Genomic DNA, 12346 nt, shown 5'->3' with positions numbered 1-12346 from the left:
GCACAAAACGAGGATAAAATAAAAATAAAAAAAATTAAACCAAATTGAAACGTACCTACTATCTACTATCGAAAACCGCATTAAAACAGAATCTTTTCTATGAATATTTCAGTCGATATCTCAAGTCCACATTTGAATTTTCGTTTTATATTCATACCGCTAGAAATTGGAGGCGCATTAACGCCAAAGGAAGGTGGGGTGAGGTGGGGTGGGAACGGGGTGGTCTGCGGGTGGGACATGCGGCGTGATGATTTATTCGAGTTAGCCACCGGCGAAAATATATACGGTCGAATGAGTAAACTCGTGTAGCGTGTCCGCGCGATTAACGTAGTTAAGTGATAAGAAATTAACTACAATGGTTATTTATGGGATTATCCTGTGTTTGCGCGAACAGCAGAGGCCACTCTCCAACGCTAATGCGAGTTTCTTGTTTGTGTCTGGATGGATGCAACGAGCCGCCGTCCATTATGTCCAACATTTGTAGTTTTGGACCCGTGTACTAGACAAAGAACCTCGATGATATTTTTCGTATCATCTATCCACATACATATTGTTTTTATTACAAATTTTTTTATTACAGTGACACCGCACATTAAAAAATTGTGATATAATTTTGAACCACTTCCGTTCATCAGGTCACTTTGATATCTTACCGACATACTGGAGTTAGCTAACATTCAGGTAAGCTAATATTTCCGACATGCAGCTGTAGGAGTTACATCATTAACGAACTCAACTAAAAAACAACGGAATCTTGTGTCGAATCGAAGCGATGACAGCTGGACATCCAAACACGTCTGTCTTTCGCTCCTTCACAACTCACAGGCTAAACAGTTAAACAGTTATTACAGTTACATTTTTCACTCTCATTTCCTCTCATATCATATAAACTTATTATTACAAGCTTTTATACTTCCTTCACTAATAGATGGGATAAAGTTATATATTGGTGGCCCAACTATTGAAGTGTTTAGGCCAAAGTATATAACCTCAACGTATGTACACCTCACATTGAGGGAGCGAAATGCAAGGCGATGCGGGGTATATCCTCAATATATCCAATATTTAATCGCGATAGTTCTTTATCAACTCAAAATAAAATAAAATTATATCGCGCGCTCATATTACCATTATTAACCTATGCTTAGCCTGTATGGAATAACGCCTCGAATACTAACCTTTCCAAGCTCCAAGTAAAGCAAAATAAATCCCTAAAAATAATTTATAATACACCCATATATACTAACTTGAAAAAACTGCTTGCCATATATAATATTCCGTTTGTTACAGACATTACTAACAAACTAACCAGTAGATTCTATGACAGAATCACTAATAACCATACTAACACACTTGTGAAGAGTCTCGGTGATTACAACAAAATGTCTATACCCTTCAGGTATAAACACAGATTACCTAAACACAATCTGCTTTAGGTCATCGACTTTAGTGAGTCTTTAATTAATATTATGTATTAGATGTATTATGAGCATTTATAAGGATTTTAAATAGGTTTTTGAGCTCTTTTTCCTATTATGCTGTAGATTAACATTAGAATAATATAATACTATGATTACTTACCAAAAAAAATAAATTGTAAAATAGAAAATGATCAGTAGATCAGTAGCTATTAAAATAGATATAAGATGTATTGTGAACATAATTTATTAATAATAAAAAGCATTTAATAATCAAAATCAAAATCAACGTATATACTGTTATGTACCTCGCTTATCAATGTAGTTCCCACAATAATCAAATTCACTTTCTCACATTCATATACGTGAGTAACAAGTCCATTGAAATTGCAGTAAAGGGATAGTCAGATAAGACAGGAGTGCCGGGCTTTGTCCCATTCAAAAGATAAAAATCATTTATATAGATCACGATTCGATCACACAAGTTAGTCATCACCATCGAGACTCCGAGAGTGGTAGTCATTAATATTGACCCCGCAAGTGACGGTCAGCACAGCAGCAGAACAAAGTGAACCAAATTTAATTAGTGAAACAAAGTATCTCATTTTAAATTCATCATCGTTCCATAATTAAATCTGTAGTTTTTGAATATATCTACCAATTACATAAATTTAACGCTTTTATGATAATAAAGAAATCTTGGTTTGTTAACCAAGTAATTTAAAAAATATACAAACTGTGCATTGGAACGTGACAGTACATATGTAGCTGTCACTTGGCGCAGAGATTGTTGGAGAGAGATGTCCACACTCTATATTGGAAGACCAACAGAGGTTGCGATCATCAGGAATGAGGGTATCGATAAGAATATATGTATTTACTATCAAGGCTTTTTGCTGCCGGGCAAGCCCATGGCGACCTTGGCAGAGTGAAATAACTAAGTGTACATACTACTGCGTATTAAAGAATTGCCTCCAAATTAATTGACAAAACACAAAATTCTGTAACTCTAAAAAGCATAAAATTAAAAAATTATGATAAAAAAATATTTTTTACTGCAATGCCGATCTGAAAAATATATGTTTATGTGGGATACCTACTATGTATGCTAAGTTGGATATTATATCAGTTACTTAATTTTACAATATAATGAAAAAGAGACAATAAAAGACTTCCAGGTAGTTTTATGAACAATATGAAAAGCTCTGACGGCATATAAAAACTAACATATAAAAACTGTTATATCAGTAGAAATTAACTATGCACTTATGAATCAGGCTATTAAAATATGAAACGTTGCGTTAAATTTCAAAATTTTACATGCGGATATAAAACACAAAAAAACTGACGTTTTTAGTATCCATATAATTTATTTTAAAACTGGATATAAATTGAAATTTAATATAAAAAATCGCGTTTAAAAATTTAACCGCCAACTTCCATATTTAATTACTGATTTATTAGCACAGTATTTGAAACATCTTTCAACAATATTCTCTTGCATATATTTATATAATTACTTCATATTTATATTTATATTTCACCGTGTTGTCATTACGGGTTTTGTCCGTATTGACATCATGGTGATAAATCATGCTATTACACTTGTACATATGTACATAAATATTATATATACATTTTGAAGTATTCCAATAGTGATGACATGGTGGCTATGATTTTTTTTACATAAATACCATCATCATCATCTATTGCAGCCATTCACAATCGTATAATTTGCGCAACTCTTATCTATTTCACCCTACACATTTTTATAATTTCGTCCACTCATCTTCCTTTCGACCTTCCTTCCACCCTTCTATATTCTCTCAGGCACCACTCCTGCACTTCTTTTGTCCAGCCTCTAATCCATTATTCTAGATATTGCCACCCATCACCCCTTCAATGTCTTCACTCTCTTCATTATATCAACTAATCTTGACATGTTTCTTCCTTATGCTAAGCATACATCGTTTCATACTTTTTTATATGCAATTGGACTTTGTGTAATATTTTCTTTTTATGTCCAAATTTCATTTCCATACGTCATTACTAGCAAACCACATTGATCGAAGATCTTTCTCTATAGGCAAAGAGGTTAAAAAAGCACTGTATCCTAATTTCATACGTCTCATAACCTGCTGCCCACGGATGACCGCTATAGACGTCATGAGTAAAATTCTAGTAGCAAAAATAACGTGACTCACTGTGAAAATAATTCAAGCGTCACTGGAGAAAATACTTAAGGCGTGTTTCATCATTTAAATACTTAAAAAATACAGGTGTCAATTGAAATATTTGGTCACTTGAATAAGTGACCAAGTGATCGGTCACTTGAATAAGTGCAAAGGACTAAATTTATATAATAACTGTATAGTTTCATATACATACCGAACATTTAATTTATAACAAAACAGGCACCAATTCTTATAATATGCATAATTTACAATTTTATAAACGCATAATATTTTCATAATCCATAAATTTTATTATAATCTATTACATAATTCCATTTGTATGATATATACTAATCTTTATCGTGTATTATATGTTATATATAAACGAATTACCAATAGAATTTAAAAGTATAGATTGACTCTAGTGCGTATTTAATTATAGCAAAGTCCCCAAATGATGTGTAATAACCGCTTATATCAAATTTGATTTTATCATTGTGCGCTCGTTTATAAAGTTTGCGGTATTTTTGCCGGGGAAAGTTAAGGGTCCGCTCGTAAGTAAACTTCACACTCGATACGGGGAGAATATTTTACAAATTATTAACCGAAATGTCAATTAATAAACGGGTCTCGGAGTAGGGGGAGGCGTGCGTTATCTCTCCTGGGCAGAAGTTATTTTCAGAAGCAGGGAAAACCACTGGCAAGGAGAGGGGGTTGGTGGGATTGCGGGGTGGTCGGTTGGCCGGGGGATTTGTGCGAATAGCTAAAATTTCCAACTATTGAAACAGGTAATAGAGTATTTGCCCCTAGATAAATCAATTCGCGGCTGGGACGGGGCCATATTAGCGGTTTCTTCCGCTAGACTGGTTATTCTATTACAATTCGATAAGCCGGGACCGGGTCGGGCGGTTGGCTACGAAAGGAGATACCTCGTTATATTTTGAATATCTTCCCGTCTGTATTATTGGATCCGGTCATTTAATTAAAATATTTCGCGTCCACACCCCTATGTGTGTCCTAAAACGTTCATCGGTCGAATCGTATTTTACCGCGGAAAAAATAGCTCAGTCATTGCTATAGCATTGTTAGCACCAAACTGATTTCCTATTATTAAAATATTTCCCAGTTTAATTAAAATATTCTCCAGGTTTAATATTTTGATTTCACAATCAAAATATTAAACCAAAAAGGCTTAAAACTGCGTGTGAACTGCGTTAAACATGTATCACATACTGATAAACAATGAATCTGTGATTATACATACATACATATATTATATTATGCTCAAAACTAAACAAATATATTTGATTTTTTAAATATTCAAAACAAAATTTTAAAAGTATTAAGAAAATTATCATAATAATCAGCTTAAATTTTCAACTTATATTTATATGTATAAATAAAATGAAATGATTTATTCATATGTATGTACATATATATGTATATGTACGTATTTACGAATTCATAAATTAAATTTTGTAATTCAATTCAAAATGTCTCGTATTAGTTGATGTGTAATAAGGACGCGTCGTTGAATTTTTCGTTAAATAAAATTTAAATGGAAATTGAAAGTTGGAATGACAATTGTCGATGTTTGGATGTGGGAGGAGGGATTTGCGAGAGAATGCTCCCTTATCGGCCAAAAACAGACGGCCAACTTTCTGCAAGTCTAAATCCATGAATTTAGGGGATTTCTTATCCAGAGAAGGCGTAGCTTTACCTTCTATTATCATCAAAATACGCTAGCTTTCAAATCTAATTTCTCAAATTTTACAATGCAATATATAATATAAATTTAATGTGGCTGTAATGGTAATGCATTTTTATTCCCTCAAATATTACAATACGTATGATCGCAGAGAAAAATTGATTTATTCAAGTATTAAATGTAAAACGCTTCTAGTTTTGACGTAACTATTGTGACTGTACATAGGTAAGATTAATTAATATCATATTTTTAATAGAATTTGGTATAAAACCGGTGCGGTCGATTTCGTCTGACGTCCAACTTTCAGTCAAGAGGTTTCTAACGTCAATAGTTTTAGAAATACAAGCAAGCTACTTTTAGAATCCATTTATTCGGTTAATTTATCTTCACGCCGAAAAGACATCTACGCCCGTCAAGACTAAAACACGTATCTATTAGTATATGTACCTATATATACATATATACTTACATATGCAGTGCTGTAGTGCTAAATAAAAAAATTTGCTGATTTTATTTTTTTTTTATTTAAAATCACTATCTTTATTATACACAATATATATCAAGACGCTTAAAATAATTTAAAAGGTCAAAATAAAATAATGAAAAAATAATGAAATATTGTTTTAAAAAAAAATACTACTTCCGGTTTACGAATTCTGACCAAAACGCTACCAAATCTAAGTTATTACATAAAGAATATAAATATAAATTTTCAGCTTAATACGTTCAGGGGTGTGGTCAGGATCCAGGCGACAACATTTTTGACCTTCCTTCCGGATGCTTCCCGAAGGGAAAAAATCCCACTTCCGGTTTATTAAATTTAGTGATTTTTTTTTTATTTTAATCACATTGATACAAGAATTATACTTGCATTTCGTGAAGACCACACATGTTTAAGGGGTCGAAAAAAATAGTGGAAGAAAAATCAAACAAGAGTAAACTGCCACTTCCGGTCGACGGACGCTTACCAAATTTTATACATAACTTGGTATTAAGCTTAAACTGATCGATATGATATTTCAGTTGGATAAATCAAAAGGCTTTTGAGAAAAACATAAAAAACCTCGATTCTCTAGACTAAAAGTACTACTTCCGGTTAAGATAAAAATATTTAAAAAATATAAAATTATAAAAATTATTATTCCTAGTACATGTAAAAAAAATTCAGTCCGATTCAGTTAGTAGTTTGGGAGAAAATCGAATTCAAAAACTTAAAAAAAAGAGGACACCTATAAGGAGAGGTACCATTTCCGGTCAATTTAAAAATTTGAAAAAAATTTACCTAGTGTCGATAAGAATTTCAGTTACCGATACTAAGTTTCGGTTCGATAGGACTAACGGTGTTGAAAAAACTCCCCAAAATACACACACACAGACACACACACACACATTTTTTCTAGATCATTAAAACGTGATCAGTAATCGATTCTGAGTTCGAATCAGTCAAAATCTCGAGTTCGAATTTTCGCATGATCACAAAACTTCATCTATTGTTACTACGTACATAGATAAAGTAAAAAGTACCAGGGCGGTGTTTAATTTTTACGCCCCCCCCCCCTCCGCTTTTTTCGTTACTTAAAAAATATGTATCCTAATATTGGTAGTACAAATATTTATAAAAAAAATCAAATGCTAATTAACTTGAAAAGTCAATCAAAATGGACTCAATTATTATTTTTTGCAATATAAGTTTATGCACTCAAATGGGCATTTTAGTGAGGATACGATTATTTTATTTATTTAACGTTCCCTTGATACGACGACAATAAAACGTCGATGTATAAAGATTAGCACAGTGCTTAGCATAAATGCAACGACTGAGCCATGCTGCCGGCTGTATCTACTGATGTGAATCTTTCCTATTGCCATTTTTATTTTTTAGTAGTATACACAGGCGCGGCTCGTGCATAGGAACTGCGGCGCTGCAGCACCCCCAGAAAAAATACAAAAAAATCACATCTGTATACATTTACAACTTGTGAATATAATTTAAATAAGAATGATTAGATATTTGACATAATCATTATTAATGAGTATGTCAAATATATCTAAATACAAGTTGTAAATGCGATTTTTTTGTATTTTTTCTAGGGGTGCTGCAGCGCCGCAGTTCCTATGCACGAGCCGCGCCTGAGTATACATATTAGAAATCATGGTGCCGTTGCATAGAAATCTACTTATAATAATAGTACTTGGTTCATTTGTGGAATCGGAATGTTCACGAAAACTCGATTCCACATCTGACGAGCAGACATTGGAACAAAACTTGACAGCTTTCACTCATTCACCAGGGGGGGTGAAACGGCAGCCGACAAAACGCCAATTTATTTTAATGCGCATGAAATCATCACGTGTGCGAGTTAACGCTCCGGTAGTTTTCTCGTATATAGGATGTTTCACGGAAAAATAAATATAATACAGAGCACGTGGAGCGGAGGAGGGAGATGAATGTCGTTTTTTGGTATGGAGAAAGGGGTTCCGAGCGAACGTGCGTCCCACAGTTTTGTCTTTGGTCCGCCTCTCGTAATTTTGCCGGTGGCTTTGCGCCGCGGAGCAGCAGCAATTTTCTCATCACGGCGCCGTGTAAACACAATATCTTCTCATTAGGTTTTAATTAAGGTTTTGATTAAAACGCACGGGGCGCCGCGACGTCGGGTCACCATGCTACAGATGAGAACAGCTCACTCAGAACACGCGAATGAGACCTATCTCATTATGACCAAGTCGGTTATTCATATGTGAATATGAATTTTTAATTTTTAAGGCAAAAAAAGGCATAATATTATATTTTAAATATGTAAGCACGATAGCTAAGATATAAACTTAGAAAGATAAAGCTAAGACTAAAAAAAAATAATTTGTAAGTGCCTATTCGTGAGTAGTATTAATAGTAGCCGCCATACGAAACGATATCACAAACAAATATATATATATATATATATATATATATATATATATATATATATATATATATATATATATATATATATATATATATATATATATCGTTGAATATATCAAGATTATCATTAATAGCAATAATTAAATCGTATTTCATTTAATAATAGATACATATTGTATATATTTATTAAATTTCATAAAATTTAATAAAAACATATACATATACGTACATACATAGATAGATAAAATTGAAATTAAAATTTGAATTAATATATAATTTAAATTTACTTACAAACGAACGCAGTATTGCAATAAAGTTCTGCGAAAAATGTTTGAAATTAAATTTTCATAGAGAAACCGCGATAAACATGTGCATGATATATGTATAGGTACATAAATACATATATGTACATATATAAAATTAATGAATCTTTGTCAAATAATATCAGTAGTATTTTCATTTCCACGATTGAATTCGCATGAATCAGGTTAATTATTATTACTTTATCTCCAAGTGAATATATACATACATGTATACAAAGCAGAAATATATATGTACATACATGTATATTCATTATTTTACATTAATCACTGTTCTACTAACTAATCCTGTAATTCCTTTGTATATTGATCTTGCTCTTCAATATTCCCCCTCATAATGATCCTCTTTGTTGTTCCTTTTCTTGCTTTCTTAGTATTTTTTTTTTTTTTTTTTTTTTTTCATACCAGGAAGGCATTACAGGTAAACCCCAATGCGCCTTCCTGGCCAAATTACAATCAATACAGCATTTTTTTATTATATACATAAGTCGCTAAATTACGAGACACTGACTTAAACTCGACAATTAACGAGACATCTATGAATTGTACATACATTTTTATTGTAATATTTACATTAATCATACTCAAATAGTGGTGACATAGTGGGTAGGAAGGATTTTTAGCCAATTTTTAATCGGGAATCGTTTCAACAATGAAATCAGAGAAAATTGGCAAACTCTGATAGGAAACGATCAACCAGGAGTCACAAATCCTGGTCTGACCAGCAGCATTACAGATATACTCAGAAAAATTCTTTTCAATCAAGGTCAGCTCAAGGGATCGAACTCGGCGCCTCTCAGTGTTAAGCAGAAGCTTAACGACCGAGCCACCACGCTGGTATTATATATGTACATACATTTATCCCATATCTACCACTATTCTATACTTTTCTACCTTATTTTCATTTTCATAATAATATTTAATTTTAATTTCATTTTTTATATTTTATAATGTACAATAAATAGTGGGAACATTTTTAATCGAATTATCTTTTCATTTTTAGCCTTCATAAATTGCAATTTTAGCCATTTTTGCCAAATTATCTTTTCATTTTTAAAGTAAAAACAGATTCTATCACAATTATGTGAACTTATTTAAATGCCGAAAAAGGTTGTACATACGGGTTGTATGGTTTTAAGACGTAACATTATTACACGTACATATGTATGTCAAATGGTGAGCAATTAAGCATGTATGTATGTACATACCGATGCGGTGCAAACGATCGAAAAGCGCCAGACAGACTGAACCACAGATAAACGACAAGTGTACCTTATGCGTGCGCACTGCTCGCACTTACACTAAGTTAAATCTACCTGAAGTCCCGATATACCTACGCTGTATACGTTCTGTGCTTCTGATACTTTGGTTCCGAATTTTTCCTTATTAAATTATTAAAAACTCGCCAGAAAGATCCAACTCAATTTTAATAATTACCATTTTAATAATTGCATCTGTGCACATCGAAAGGTTACTCGTCATCTGATGTGCAATTTTTCATTCGTGAAGTCGAGAATTGCGTTTAAAGCAGCCATCCAGTTAATCTGTGGTTCAATCTGTCTGGCGTTTTTCGATCGTTTGCACCAAACCCATGTACATACATATATAATTTTGTAGAAATTAAAATTTCACACCAAAATGACTAAATTAAAACTCAAGTACGCATGTTCATAAGTCATATACAATTGAAGACTACGTAGAAGTGAGTGTGCTTGGTACTAACAGAAAATAGGATTTTCACAAAGCTTGATCTATTCCGGTCCTAATACTGAAAGCGTCAATTTTCCACTCTCAACGGAAATATTTGAAGGCTCCACTTCATTATTTATTAAACTATCCGTTCTTGGGAAAATTAGGCTTTTCGTCGTCGCCGTAATCTGGCGTGCGTCTCCCGTCAACCCCCAGCCCGCGGGGCTCGCCGAAACTCGTCGCTCTCACTCATTTATAATTATCGTCACGACGAGTAGAATTTGAAATTATTCACCCCCGGCAACCTTCCCAATCTCCACCCCCTGACCTAGATGATGTTCTGTAATGAATCCAAATTAAGCTGCAAAATGACGTGTGCATTATGTATGCGCCGTTGAAACTTTGACGTGTGGGTACGGTAGGACGAAACCAGTTTGTTCGAGGACGTTCATCAATCAAAATGGCGAAAGAATTCACAGTTTTCACGACGAAATGACGACGTCGTCGTCGAATTCGAAACGAACGTGTGTGGGGGTGCACGCGAGACGAACGTTACAATGGCGCGTGGAAAATTCGAAAGAAAGTCGCGAAATTACGCTTCATTTTGTCGCTTGTGTCGAACCGTGCCGAAGCTATCAATCATCGTGTTTGCGATTATGCTGATTTTCCCAACTATTTATATTTTATGAATGTATACAATGCAGATGGTTTGTATGTGGTATTATTAGTTTGTTTGCTTTGTACGATTGTTCTGTTTCTTTTACGATACGATGATTTTTCAAATACATATGTACTTATACATATGTATATACCTACTATAATAAAAATGGTTCTATGAAAAAGAACATAATCAATGTATAATGAAAATACAGTATACATATACATATATACATACATATGTATATGGATATTTTCAATTCGAATAAAATACATGGATGTCGTTGGTTAATATTATTATATATTATATTTTATATCAAATAAAAATTAAAATATACTCAAATTAGACATCAGAGTCACGTGGATGCAACATTTACAAAAAAATCGCAAGAGCCCAAATGGTGGCTTCATACTTTTTATAAAATCATAAAAAAATATTTGTTTTGTGGCAGTTTCCGAAATTAATGAAAACAATTGAAAATATTTTTTTTTCAAAGATATCAAAAAATAACGGAGTAATAAGTGCTGACAAATAGCAAAAAAATACTTTAGCGAAACCGTCACTAAGATTTATGATGCTTGTAGCTTTAGCCTAGTACCTACATACATAAGTCCGATGCTTTGTGCAATATTTTGAGTCCTTAAATAAAAAGTTGCAATCGGTTGCATAAAGATAAAGATAACGAAGTTTCCGTACAAGTGCTTTTCAATTTTTTAAAATAGACCATTTTTGCTCCAATCCTCCTATCTCCTAAAAAGAGCTTTTGTTTTATTATATTCAATTTAATTTTGTATTTTTTGTAGTGCCATTGTCAGCACGGCTTTTTTAACATGCTAATGTCGTGCGCGGCTTTTTTTGATCATCAAACTTTTGTAGGGAAGAGATGTATGTACATAAATAAACGGATATGAAATCATGCAATGAAAGAGTCTTGCAAACAGAGACAGTGGGTAACGCTTATCGATTCTGTTAGATTTCTCAATGATCCTTGACTTCTTTTGTTTCTAGATAAAATAGAAATTTCTCCGTGACTGTTTAAATCTCTTTTCGTCTCTTTTTAATTTAAAACATTTAAAATTGATAATTTTACACTTCCATCATACCAGACTCACAAAAACTCGATTTTTGGTAAAACGTACGTTTTTGAATAAAAATGCTTTTTTCTTTTTGTCATATTCCTCAATTTTACAATGCGAAATATATGATTCATTATTGAATCAGTTAGAATCTATGGTATTTTATAGCTTCGGATAGTTTCACTCGTTCTTTGGCAGAATGGATTTTAACAAACTCTGTTCTGTACAAGGATTTCCTATTGATCCATTAGTGATGGAATAGCATTTTTTTTTCGACACAAAAAAACCCACTCGTGTCGTCAAAATAAAAATGCTCCACAAATGGGGAAGCAGCTTGATCTGGAGCACTTTACTCCCGTTATGACAGTGTTGTTTTTGAACAGGGAGCCTCTGCGGGTCGG

This window comes from Arctopsyche grandis, chromosome 3 (genome assembly GCF_051622035.1).
Source record: "Arctopsyche grandis isolate Sample6627 chromosome 3, ASM5162203v2, whole genome shotgun sequence".
In the NCBI taxonomy this organism is placed as follows: Eukaryota; Metazoa; Arthropoda; class Insecta; order Trichoptera; family Hydropsychidae; genus Arctopsyche; species Arctopsyche grandis.
This window is presented reverse-complemented; position numbering follows the sequence as displayed.